Below are 13,625 nucleotides of genomic sequence, written 5' to 3' on the forward strand. Positions count from 1 at the left end.
AGCCTGGGGACCACATGCAACCTCTCCTCCCAGTGCGCAGCCTCCCGGCCCTTAGAAGCCAGGAGACCACGTGCAGCTTCCTGTCTTCATCCCAACTCCTTTTTCTCTGGGTTGTTTACATGTGGGTAGCTGTGGCTACTCAAGTGTCAGACTCCTACTTAGGATTTGGTTATTTTCTTCTTTTTATTTGTAATGTGCCAATTAGCGAACACAAGTATTTCAATATACAAAGAACAAATGAAGATTGTATAAGAATCTCAATATTTCTGGTTAATTGGATATTAAATTGAAAATTTACCAAATGAAATAATAGGTGGAAAAACACTTTGCAGCCCTTGAGGGGCAATTAGGTGTCCTGGTGGAAGGAGGGCTGGATTTGGAGGCAGGGAGATTGGATCAAAAATCAGAATGTGTGTGTCAGACATTCCAAAGCTGTGTGTGACCCTGACACTTAACCACATCTACCCTCAGCTTCTTCATCTGTTAAATGGGAATAATAATAGTACCTCACAGCTACCTCTCAGGAGTGTTTTGAGGACAAAATTAGATAACTGATATGAAAATCTTTGCAAACATTAAGCGATATGAATATCATCATCAACATAATATAATGGCAAAGGGCTTTGGGGACCGTGAGAAGCAGCTAAGTGGCATGATGGATTAAGTCCTGGATTGGAGTTGGGGGACCACCGTCAGATCATTAGCCTAGAATTCCATATAAATTTTATGGATAGACATAGAGAATAAACTTGTGATTTCACTGATAGAGTGAACTGCTCATTGAAAGTTCCTTTTTATCATTTCAGGTGGACAGCCCCTCATCCCAGTGTGCAGCCTCACCCTTGGCAGCCAGGGGACCACGTGCAGCCTCTCCTCCCAGTGCGCAGCTTTCAGTCTTAGGATATCACCCAAAACACTGAAAGGTTTTGACTTACCCAGGGTCCCATAGGCCATTTGTGTCAGAGGTGAGACTTAAGGTCATCCTGTCTCTGAGGTTTCTCCTTAGTGTTTACAGGTGAGGAAGTGCTGTAATTGTGAGGGGGGGGACTCAGGGCCAAGAAGACCAGAGTTCAAGTTCCATCCAATTGTAAACACATGATAGTAATAGTGGTGATGACGGTAGTGGGGTGGTGGTGGTGGTGGTGGTGGTGGTGGTGGTGGTGGTGGTGGTAGTAGTAATAGTGGTGGTGGTGGTGGTGGTAGTAGTAATAGTGGTGGTGGTGGTGGTGGTGGTGGTGGTGATGGTTGTAGTAATTGCAATAGTAGTGGGAATAGTGTCAAGGTGGTAGTAGTAGAAGAAGAAGAAGTGGTGGTGGTGGTAGTTATAGTAGTAGTTGCAGTAGTAGTGGTAGTAGTCATGGCAGTGGTGGTAATAGTAGCAGTAGTAGTGGCAGTGGTAGTGATAACAGGTGTAGTAGTGGTGGCGGTAGTAGTAGCAGCAGCAGCAAGATTTCTCTGTTGTTCTGTGCCCCACTTGTGCATTTTTTTGGTTTTCTTCTATCTAATTTTTTGAGAAGCACCGTTTTGCATTTCTATTAGACACACTAACTATCTCCCCGTCTAGTGAAGGTCTCTTTTCCAAAATGTATTAACTTGATTCCTACTAATTTCTTAGCTTGTAAACATCAGATGAAATAGCTGAATAATGATTTTTGAGAAACTATATGATAAGACAAATAGGAAAAGGACGCTTATAGATGGAAAAGTCCTCAATCCAATTTAAGGAAGAGCTTTTCTGCCTCCTCAGTGCCATATATTGTACTAAATTCTGGAACTACAAAAAACAAAAATGAAACAGTCCCTGCCCTCAAGGAGCTTACATTTTATAATGGAGAAACAACAGGTACACAGGCAAATGAAAACAGACACAGCAAATATTAAATAGTTTGGGTGATCAGGGCACTGAGAACTGGGAAAATTCAGAAAGGTTTCATGCAGTTCATATCTCACCTAAACTTTTAAGGCCACTAGGGGGCTAGAAAATATTTAAATTTACAAGACGTGTAATAATAGCTATAACCAGCAGATGGTAGAGAAAGCATATAAAACCAACATTTCAATTGAAAGGTTTTCTAATGTTTTAATGAATTTTTAAAAGGTGTAATTTCTGCTGTTGTTAGAAGTAAATCAGTTTAATAAATAAAACAGAATAAACAATTCTAAATGCAATTCAGATGATAGAATTATATTGCCTATGTTGCTTATGAAAATAAATTAGGCCTCTATCCTATTTGGTATTTTATTTTGAAATAATGTTAGACTTGATTTAATTGTTTCAAATAATTTTCTATGATATTTTCAATCCGTGGACTGGTCACATGGTAAAAGCAAGAGATAACTGATGGGCAACCCATGGACTCCACTGGTGATCTTATGAAGCCAAGAGAAAGTGTGGAAGGCCCCCAGCACGTTAGATGGACGTCCTGTGGCAAATATGTGGAAGGGCACAGAAATGAATCATGAGGAATGGAAAGCCTGGATGGCTTGTGATTGGCATCCCTAGGAGCAGTGTTCACTGATATGAGATCACAGTTTCGCTTGAATATTTTTGAGTATTTTCTATCAGATTTTGACTTGATGGAAACACTGGTATCCAAATGCATAGGCTAAAGTGAATACTAAGGTATATATGATAGAAGATAAGTGTGGATAGTTTAGAGGAGCAGATCTGGAGCTAGAAGGGAGAGCTTTGAGAAGCCATCCAATCCAACCCCTCAAAGGTCTTATGTGACTTGCCCAGGATCAGTCAGAGAGTATTAGAATTTAGATCTGAACTCAAGTCAAGCATCCTGTGCATGATGTATAATATATATGGTAGTTACTTCACATGGTTATTTTGAGGCTTCAGTGATGTAAAGCATGTGTAAATTTACATGTAAATTTACATTTATATCATATGTAAAGCACGATGTAAATTTAACTTGTTATTCTACAAAAAAGGCAGTTTTACTTTTGAAGTTGTACACCAATTAATTTCCTACATATAAAAGATAATTTTATCTGTTGATCAAAGACTTGGGATTTAAAAGCCAAAATGTTAATCTAATGGAACAGCATTTATTTCTTCTAAAGTAAGGTCACAAAAATTCTTTAATATTAACCGTATGTTCCCGCAAATCTGTTTTATTAGTCTAATGATGTCAGGTTGACCCATTTACCTATCTTAAGGAATCTGTTAAAATTCTGCTGCTATAATATCAACAACAATGATAAAGTATTTGAAAGTTCACAAATGGACTTTTCTCACAACAACCCTGTGAGTTCAATAGTACAATAACTTATCTACATGTAGATATGATATACTACATATGTGTATATGATGTTATATCTACATATGTGTTTGTATGTACACAAATACACACAATAACTACCATTTTATATATGAAGAAATTAGATCCCAAAGAAGACAAGTGGCTTGCTTCTGATTACACAGCTAAATAAATATGAGATGCTGGATTTGAACCCAGGTATCTGACACTATGTCCAACCCTGTTTCTGTTATACCTTGCCGCCTGAGCAAGTTGGTTTGATCTAACAATGATATCTTTGTGCATGCTCATTTTATAAAATCAGCCTCTGCAAGGCAAAATCGTTACAAGTTGAGTCAATTCTTTTATAAACAGTAGATTGGTCGCCATTGAATTATTATGCTAGGGCCTTTTTTAGATAAAAATCAGGGCATAACCTCTTTTTCTGAAATGAAATTCAAAACTGTACTGTTTCACTGGTATACACACGTGACTTCAATGCCAATATATTTGTCTATTACCTATAGCTCCCATAGGCCTCCTCATTCTGAGACCTCCAATTGGCTACCCAAGTGTGGAAGTGTTTTGTACTTCCAAATCCTCTCAAATTATAGCTTATGAGCCCCCACTAATGTTTTGTTTTATTTTATCTTATGTCTTGTTTTACCACTAAGCCCAGTGACACCCAGTTCACAACAAAGAGATTTGAATTAGCTGGTGGTATACATGAAATAGTAATGTTTCATTTTCTATAAACCTGGAACTCCTTCTCCCATGAATATATAATGGGATAAGTGAACTTTGATTAGAATTCATCCACATATGGGAACACCAAAGGCCGGGGTGCCTATGTGAAGGGATGAATTCTAGAATGTATATGACCAGGGCGCATACATGGAAAGATGACTAATATTTCAAAGCTTCAAATATCTCCATGCTGCCCTCTGCCGGGCGTGGTTCCCAGCTGTGTTGCATTTCAGCTGTTTCCAGTCGAGCACTGATTTTCACCAGATAGCACTTCCAATGTTCTTGCCAGGAGCAGCTCTGGACTCCAGCCGCTCGTCCACTTGAGCTTTAGGGTCATCTAACGTCCTGTACAACATCTGCTGGGTTGTTGTGGTTACAGTTTTTTCATCAACACTTTTAGCAACTTCCGCTAAACACTGAGTACTATGGGTCATAAGCCTCTGTATTGCAGAGGAAAGGCTACAGATATTTCAACTTGCCTTTTCAGCCTCCTTCTGGGTCTCAGCTAGGCTCCTTAATTGAACTGCTACCTTCACAACTACCTGCAATTCAGTCCTCCATTGACTGGAAGTGTTGTACTTAGTAATCCTTTCCCTGGCAGAGAGGGACGTTTAACATTTTAACATTTTTATCAATAACTTAGATAAAGTCATAGATAATATATTTGCCAAATTGTCAGGTGACTTGAAGTGGGTGAGGTAGCTAGTCCAAGATCCAAAGGGATCATCTTGAGAGCCTAGAATGACGGGCTGAATAGAATACGATTGTATTTAGTAAAAGTAAACAAACAGTTCTACACTTAGTTAAAAAAAATAAAATAAAAACCTCTCAAGTACAGGATGGAGTATGCTTGGCTATGAGAAAGATATCAGGGATTTCCCAAGGCAGATCCCAGATGGCAGAGTAGAGAAAGTGCTTAGGCAAGCTCTCCCAACACTCCCCTCTAAACAACTTTAAAATAATGCCTCAACTAGAATTCCGGAGTGGCAGAGCCAACAAAAGGTCAGTGTGAGACATTCTTCCAGACCAAAACAAGATAGGATGTCAGAAGGAGATATTTGTGACATGGGGAAGGAGGCTGGCTGGGAGCTGCCATGGATGAAATACCAGTGGTGGGACCATGCAGTGGAGACAGTAACAGCAGCAGCTGTGGGAGTTCTCAAGCCAAAGATGGTAAAGGGATCTGGCAACTGATCAGAAAAAGATTATAGGCTACCCCCTGGACACAGGACCAGACATGTTTGGCAACCGCATTGCTTCTATCCATTTCTGGGTCATAGTTCAAGGGCAAAAAGATGCACTTTCAACCAAGAGGGGAAGAAGAACCCTGAGGAGCCACTGTTTGGCAGTCCTATTGCCTATACCTACTTCTGAGTCAGAAAGGGCAGAGAAGTGTTCCTCAGTCAAGAGGGAGTGGAAGCCCTGAGGGGCAGTAGCACTTCTGGTCCCAAGGGAGGAGATGCCCTGAGAAACAATATCGATTGCAATCCCAAGAGGTCAGGGGCCCTTCCTGGGTAAAGACCAAAATGCAGACAAAGAGAATAGTGACCACACCTCTCCCCAGATCACACAACTTTGGAAGCACTGAAAACTTCCAAACCCCAGAACTAGCTCTGAAAACAGCAATTCAAAAAAGCCTGAAACTCGAGAAAGCCACTCCTCATCCCCACATTGGGAACAGAGCCCAACATTAACACAAAGTTGCAAATTAAGAAATAGGGTGGAAAATGAGCAAACAACCACTGAAAAAGAACCAGACCATAAAAAGCTACTATGGTGACAGGGAAGATGAAGACACAAACTCAGAAGACAATGAAATCAAAACAGCTACAAGCAAAGCCTCAAAGAAAAAAATGTGAATAGGATATAAACCCAATAAGAATTTCTGGAAGAGTTAAAAAATTATGTTCAAAAGCAAATAAGAGTTGTAGAGGAAAAAGTTAGGTAAAGAAATAAAAGCAAAGGAAGAAAATTATGAAAAGAGAATTAACAGATTGGTTTTTTTTAAAAAAAGGCACAAAAATACTGAAGAAAATAACACCTTAAAAAACAGAATTATCTAAATGGAAAAAGAGGTACAAAAGCTAGTTGAAGAAAATCATTCCTTAAAAATTAAAATTGGACAAGTGGAAGCTAATGACTCCGTGAGACAACAAGAAATAATGAAACAAAGTCAAAAGTATGAAAAAATAGAAGACAATGTTAAGTATCTCATTGGAAAAACAACTGACCTGTAAAATAGATCCAAGAGAGATAATTTAAGAATTATTGAATTATCTGAAAGCCATGATCAAAAAAAGAGCATTGACATCATATTTCAAGAAACTGTCAAGGAAAACTGCCCTAATATCCTAGAACCAGAGGGTAAAATAGAAATTAAAGTAAATCACCAGACACCACTAGAAAAAGATCCCAAAATAGAAAGTCCCAGGAATGTTGTAGCCAAATTCTAGAGCTCTGAATCCAAAGAGGAAATAAATCATCAAGCAACAATAAGGAATCAGTTCAAATACTGTGGAGCCGCAGTCAGGATCACATATGATTTAGCAGCTACCACTTTAAAGGAGCGAAGGGCTTGGAATATAATATTCCAGAAGGCAAAAGAGCTGGGATTACAACCAAGAATAACCTACCATCAGAACTGAGTATAATCCTTCAAGAGAAAAAAATGATATTTAATTAAATAGAGAATTTTCAAGCATTCATGATAAAAAGACCAGAGCCGAATAGGACATCTGACTTTCAAATACAAGACTCAAGAGAAGCATAAAAAGGTAAACATAAAAGAGAAATCAAAAGGACCCCTCAACAAGGTTACACTGTCTACCTTTCTATATGGGAAGATGATATATATTTCTTTTAGGAACTTTATAATTATTAGGGCAATTAGAAGATTTCCATGTAGAAAAGGTGTGTGGGAGCAAGGAGATTATGTTGGGATGATGTAAAAAAAAAAGGATAGGCAATAAAGAGGGATTCCAGGGGCAGCTAGGTGGCACAGTGGATAGAGCACCCGCCCTGAAGTCAGGAGGACCTGAGTTCAAATCTGGCCTCAGACCAAACACTTGACACTTACTAGCTGTGTGATCGTGGGCAAGTCACTTAACCCCAATTGCCTGGAAAACTAAAAAAAAAAAAAAAAAGAGGGATACCTTGGGAGACAGGGGAACAGAGAGGAAGAATGCAGGAAACTGTCTCACATAAAAGAGGCATGCAAGGAATAACTTATACAGTTGAGGGAAAAACGAGGAGACAGGCAAAACTTTTTTTGGGGGGGGGTAATGGGGTTAAGTGACTTGCCCAGGGTCACACAGCTAGTGACCAGATTTGAACTCAGGTCCATCCTGAATCCAGGGTGGGTGCTTTATCCACTGCACCACCTAGCTGCCCAGTACAGGCAAGAGTTGAGCCTCACATCTAAATTGTTTCAGAGAGGGGAAAATGTATCTGCATACTCCATTGATAATAGAAACTTACCTTACCCAACCGGGAAATTTGAGGGGGAATGGCTAAGAAAAGGGAGGGTAGATAAAATAAGGCAATGATCAGAAGCAAAAGAGACTTAGGAGGGATGGGATAAAAAGAGAGAAGAATAAACAGAAGAAAATCTTGCTAAAAGGATCCATAAACATTGATAAACATATCAATGCTAAATATATAGGCACCAAATGGCATAGCATCCAAATTCTTAAAGGAAAAGTTCAGTGAATTATAGGAGGAAATAGACAGTAAATCTATATTAGTGGGAGATCTCAACTTTCCCCTTTCAGAGCTAGATGACTCTAACCATAAAATAAATAAGAAAGTAGTCAAGGAGATGGATAGAATCTTAGAAAAGTTACATATGATAGACCTCTGGAGAAAAATGAATGAAAAAAAAATGTCTTTTTCTCAGCTGTACATGCACCTTCCTAATTGACCTTGTAATAAGGCATAAGAGCCTCAAAACCAAATGTAGAAAACAGAAATATTAAATGCACCCTTTTCAAACCATAATGCAATAAGAATTACATGTAATAAAGGGCCATGGAAGTATAGATTAAAAGCTCATTGGAAACTAAATGATCTAATCCTAAAGAAAGAGTGAGTCAAAAACCAAATCATAGAAACAATACATAATTTCATTGAACATAATGACAACAATAAGATAACATACCAAAATTTGTGGGATACAGTCAAAACAGTACTTAAAGGTAAATTAATATCTCTAAATGTGTATATCAGTAAGAAAGCAGATCAATGCAACTAAAAAAGAAAACTAGAAAAGAACGAATTTAAAATCCCCAATTAAACACCAAAATGGAAATTCTGAAAATTGAAAATAAAAAAACTATTGAACTAATAAAATTAGGAGCTGGTTTTATGCAAAAATAAAATAAAATAGATAAACATTGATTAATTTGATTTTAAAAATAAAAAAGAGAACCAAATTATTATATCAAAAATGAAAAGGGTGAATGCATCACCAATGAAGATAAAATTAAAGGAATCATTAAGAGTTATTTTGCACCATTGTATGCCAGTAAAAGTGACAATTTAAGTGAAATAGACAAATATTTACAAAACTATAAATTGTCCAAATTAATAGAAAAGGAAATAGAATACTTAAATACCCCTATCTCAGAAAAAGAAATTGAACAACCCATCAATGAACTACCTAAGAAAAAATCCCCAGGACCAGATGGATTCTTAAGTGAATACTACCAAACATTTAAGGAACAATAATCTCAATACTATGTAAAGTATTTTTTAAAAAATAGGTAAAGGATTGTTATCAAATTTCTTTTATGATACAAATGTGGTTTTGATAACTAAACTAGGGAGAGCAAAAACAGAGAAATAAGACCATAGACCAATTTCCTTAATGAATACTGACACAAAAATTTTAAACAAAGTACTAGCAAGGAGATTACAGTACTATATCACCAGGATCACGCACTATGACCAGGTGGGATTTATACCAAAAATGAAGGGCTGGTTCAGTAGTAGGAAAACTATCAGCATAATTGATCATATCAATAACAAAACCAACAGAAAACTTATGACTATCTCAATAGATGCAGAAAAAGCCTTTGACAAAATACAATACCCATTCCTATTAAAAATATCAGCAAGCAAAGGCACCAATGGAGTCTTTTTTAAAATGATAAGTAGCATCTCTCTGAAAATAACAGCAAGCATTATCTGTAATGAGAATAAATTGGAAGCATTCCCAATAAGATCAAGAGTGAAGCAAGGATGTCCATTATCACCACTATTATTCAATATTGTATTAAAAGTGCTAGCTATAGCAATAAGATAAGAAAAAGAAATTGAAGGAATAAAAATAGACAATGAGGAAAACAATGCTATCATTCATTGCAGATATGATGGTATACTTAGAGAACCCTAGACAGTCAACTAAAAAGCTAATTGAAACAATTAACAACTTAAGCAAAGTTGCAGGATATGAAATAAACCCACATAAATTATCAGCATTTCTATATACCAACAAAATTCAGCAACAAGAGATAGAAAGAGAAATTCCATTTAAAATAACTGCAGACAATATAAAATACTTGGGAGTCTATCTGCCAAGACAAACCCAGGAACTATGTGAATACAGTTACAAAACACTTTTCACACAAATAGACAGATCTAGACAATTGGAGAAATATTAATTGCTCATAGGTAGGCTGAGTCAATATAATAAAAATGGCGGTTCTACCTAATTTAGTTTACTTGGTGTTACTTGGTTAAATTACCAAAGAATTAATTTATAAAGCTAGAAAAAACACTAACAAAATTCATCTGGAAGAACAAAAGGTCAAGAATGTCAAGGAAATCAATTTTTTAAAATGTGAAGAAAGGCAGCCTAGCAGTAGCAGATTACAAACTATATTACATAGTGGTAATCATCAAAACAATCTGGTACTGGCTAAGAAATAGAGAAGTGGATCAGTGGCAAAGATTAGGCACACAATACATAGCAGTAAGTGACCATAGTAATCTAGTGTTTAATAAAGGCAAAAATCCAAGATTTGGGAACAAGAACTCATTATTTGACAAAAATTGCTGGGAAAACTGGAAGCAATTTGGCAGGAACTGGTATAAACCAATATCTCACACTATATAACAAGATATGGTTAAAATTGGTACATAATTTAGACATGAAGGGTGATATAAGCAAATTAGGAGAGCATGGAAAATTTTACTTGTCAAATCTATGGAAAGGGAAGAGTTTATGACCAAACAAGAGATAGAGGGAATCACAAGAAGTAAAATAGATAATTTTGATCATATGAAATTAAAAAGCTTTTGCACAAACAAAACTAATGCAGCCAGAATTAGAAGGAAAACAGGAAAAGGGGGGGAGGATTTTGCAGTAAGTTTCTCTGATAAAGTTCTCATTTCTCAAATATATAGAGAACTGAGCCAAATTCCTAAAAATAAGAGCCATTCTCCAATTGATAAGTGGTCAAAAGATATGAACAGGAAATTTTCAGAAGTGAAAATCAAAGATATCTATAGTCACATGAAAAAATGCTCTGAATTACTACTGATTAGAGAAATGCAAATTAAAACAACTCGATACCTCATAACATGACAGAAAAGGAAAATGACAAATACTGGAAGGGATGTGGAAAAATTGGGACATAATGCACTGTTGGTGAAGTTGTGAAATAGCCTAACCATTCTGGAGAAAAATTTGTAGCCCAAAGGGCTATAAAACTGTGCATACCCATTAACCCAGCAAACCTGCTATTAAGCGTGTATTCCAAAATGATCAAAAAAAGGACCTATTTGAACAAAAATATTTATAGCAGCTCCTTTTGTGGTGACAAAGAATTGGAAATGGAAGAAATGACCTTCAGGTGGGGAAAGACTAAACAAGTTGTGGTATGCGATTGTGATGGAATACTATTGTGCTATAAGAGATGATGAGCAGGTTGGTTTCAGAAAAATCTGTAAAGATTTACATGAACTGATGAAGAATGAAGTGAGCAGAACCAGGAAGACATTGTACAAGTAACATCAACTGTGAAAGACTTAGCTACTTGGGGGCAACTAGATGGTGCAGTGGATAGAACACTGGCCCTGGATTCAGGAAGACCTGAGTTCAAATCTGGCCTCAGACACTTGACACTTACTAGCTGTGTGACCCTGGGCAAGTGACTTCACCCCATTGCCACATAGAAAAAAAAAAAGATTTAGCTACTCTAATCAAGACAATGATCTAAGACAATTCCAAAAGACCCATGATAAAAAATGCTATCCACCTCCAGAAAGAGAACTGATGAACTCTGAATGCAGATTGAAGCATACTTTTTAAATTTTCTCTTTCTTATTTATGCACGTGTGTGTTTGCAACATGGCTAATATGGAAATATGCTTTGTATGACCTCACATGTATACTCAAAATCAAATTACTTGCCTTCTCAGGGAGGAAGAAAGGGCAAGAGGGAAGGAGAGAATTTGGAACTCAAAAATTGTTAAATGATTGTTTAAAAAGTTTTTACATGTAATTAGGAAATATCTAATGAAATAAAAATTTTAAATTATTTTTATTCTTTAAAAAGAGCATTTTCACGGTGACAGGCTCAATAAGAGTGAGTCATCTGTGTGACAGGTGATCCTGGGATCATAAGACACATGGTTTCCAGAAAAAGACAGCAGAAATATCATTTCAGTGTACTCTGTTTCCTCCCTCCCATCGAGTCTCTGAAGCTTTGTGATCAGTTCTGGGCACCACTGTTTTAGAAGGATATAGACAAAGTAAAGAGTATAGGTTGAAGACAAATAGGATGGTGAAACAATCATGCTGCATGAGACTTAGCAGGGACATGGGAGCTAAGCTCAAGTATTTAAAAGGCCATCCTGTAGAAGAAAGATTGGATTTGTTAAAGTTTGGGCTCCAGAGGACTTACTTTTCTGAGCACCAGTTATTCCTCACCCCTAGTAGAATGAATAGAAGTTCCCTGAGGGCCAGCAGGCCAGGCTAAGACCTCTCCCAATGGAGATTTCCCTGAGCTGTTGCCAGGGTACATAGATCAGGACAATTAAAACTCAGAGCTCAAGACTGTCACTCCTAGGGCACCTATGACTGACACCAATCTTTAAACTGAGCACCTAGTCTGGAAGGACCTTGGCAACAATAGAAAGTCACAGTGAAAAAAGAATGTATTTCTGTTATCAGTGAGAGAAAGAATATCTAACGTGGTGATACAGCATCCCAGGTGCAAAGCCTTAACTATATTGGGGTAAATGGGGCTTTGCTTAAGGGTGTCATTGAGAGGAGGGTGCTGCCTCCCCATGGTGGGCCTGTCACCTGCTATCTTCATGCCAACTTCATTGAACCCCCAAGTTCCTCTCTCTTCTCCTAGACCTACATTCCTTTATTGTCCCTCCTTCCACCTTTTGCCTTTTCTTTCTTGGCCTCCTCCTTAGCATTGAAGAGTTACAGTCCAGGAGTCCTCAACCATGTTGTTGAGGCTATCGCTGGACAATGGAGCATAGGAATAGACTGCCCTTTGAGCTTCCCTGCCCCTCAATGGAATTTGCCAAAAAATAAGGCAGTTCAGTCATGGCTCAGGCCAGGTGCATTGTCTCTATGGCACTCCTCATGTCAATCACATGTCTACACAAATAGTAATGTCCTTGGTCATGTGGAGAAAACAACGATTCTGCTGAATATGCAGGCAAAGCAATGTTCTTCAAGTATGACCTAGTACTCCATGACTTTTATTGAAGCCAGTCACAGAATTCTAGAACAACGGGGAATTTAGATGTCACTTGATCTACTCCCTTTATTTTGTAGATGAGGCAACTGAAGTTCAGAGAAGGTAATTGAGTTCTTGAAAACCGCTTGGTTAGAATCAATGAATCATACATAACATTTTAGTTCAGGAAAGGACATTGGAGATCTGTTAATCCAACTCTCTCATTGAGCAGATGAGGAAACTGAGCCACTCCCATTGGTGAGTTACTCCTAGAACCACCATTTTTGAGAAAAGGCCCCCGCCAAGCCAGCCAACTTTCCTTCCTCTCCAAGCTCTGCTTCTAAATCTCCAGACTTTGCTACCATACCCATGCCCAGGCATCTCCCTTCTCCACTCCCTCCAACCTTTCAGCTCCCATTCATGTACTGTCTTCCAGCATTAGAATGGCAGCTCTTTGAGGACAAGATCTGTCTTTTTGCTTGTACTTGTATCCCCAGCACTTAGCAGAGGGCCTGGCATATAATAAGTGCCTAACAAATGCTTGTTGAATGACTGACTTACTGAAGATCAGAAAGGACAAATGACTTAGTTGAAGTCCTATAAATGTCTAATCCTAGGCTAAAGTTTAAAAAAAATCACCTACACAGTTGCAAGGTTTGGGAGGAATCATTGAATGTTTAGCAGTTTGCAAAAATATCAGAAAGACTTGAAGATATCTTAGTAAACTGCACGGTCAGTAGGTGCCAATAATGTGATACAGCAACCCAGAGGTCTGATGGAGAGTTGGGCTGGATGATGAGAAGCCTAACTTCTAGAAATAAGTATTATGCTCAGTTCTGGGTGCCATATTGGAAGAGGAACATTGAAAAACTGGAGAGCATCTGGAGAAGGGTAACCAGGGTGGTAAAGGGCCTACCATATAAGGACCTGC

This window comes from Vombatus ursinus, unplaced genomic scaffold (genome assembly GCF_900497805.2).
Source record: "Vombatus ursinus unplaced genomic scaffold, bare-nosed wombat genome assembly UNPS02014773.1, whole genome shotgun sequence".
In the NCBI taxonomy this organism is placed as follows: domain Eukaryota; kingdom Metazoa; phylum Chordata; class Mammalia; order Diprotodontia; family Vombatidae; genus Vombatus; species Vombatus ursinus.